Source organism: Pundamilia nyererei, unplaced genomic scaffold, assembly GCF_000239375.1.
Source record: "Pundamilia nyererei isolate P.nyererei 1_Seehausen unplaced genomic scaffold, PunNye1.0 scaffold00135, whole genome shotgun sequence".
NCBI lineage: Eukaryota > Metazoa > Chordata > Actinopteri > Cichliformes > Cichlidae > Pundamilia > Pundamilia nyererei.
Window position 1 is genome coordinate 1,669,718 of NW_005187536.1, and position 316 is coordinate 1,670,033.

Here is a 316-nt window from a genome sequence, read left to right on the forward strand (position 1 = left end):
GCTCTCAGCAGCCCCTTACAGGAGAGCAAAGGTCAAATCAAAACAGCGACCACAGAAAATTCTTCATTTTGGCCTTTAAAGAAGTGGGAAACTGTATTTCAGCGCAGGTCTAAAATATCCTGTCATTGAAACTCTGCCAGTCTTCTTACCTGTGAGGGAGATTTGCAGAAAGACGTAAAGGATGCAGCAGATCATGGTGGGACAGACGCTGCAGGCTTGCAGTGACCCCCCCACTCCACACGTCTCTTTTTATAACACGCCTCCCACAACAGAAACTTTGTGGTCAGAAGTTTCTGCACGGATATCACACCTTTGT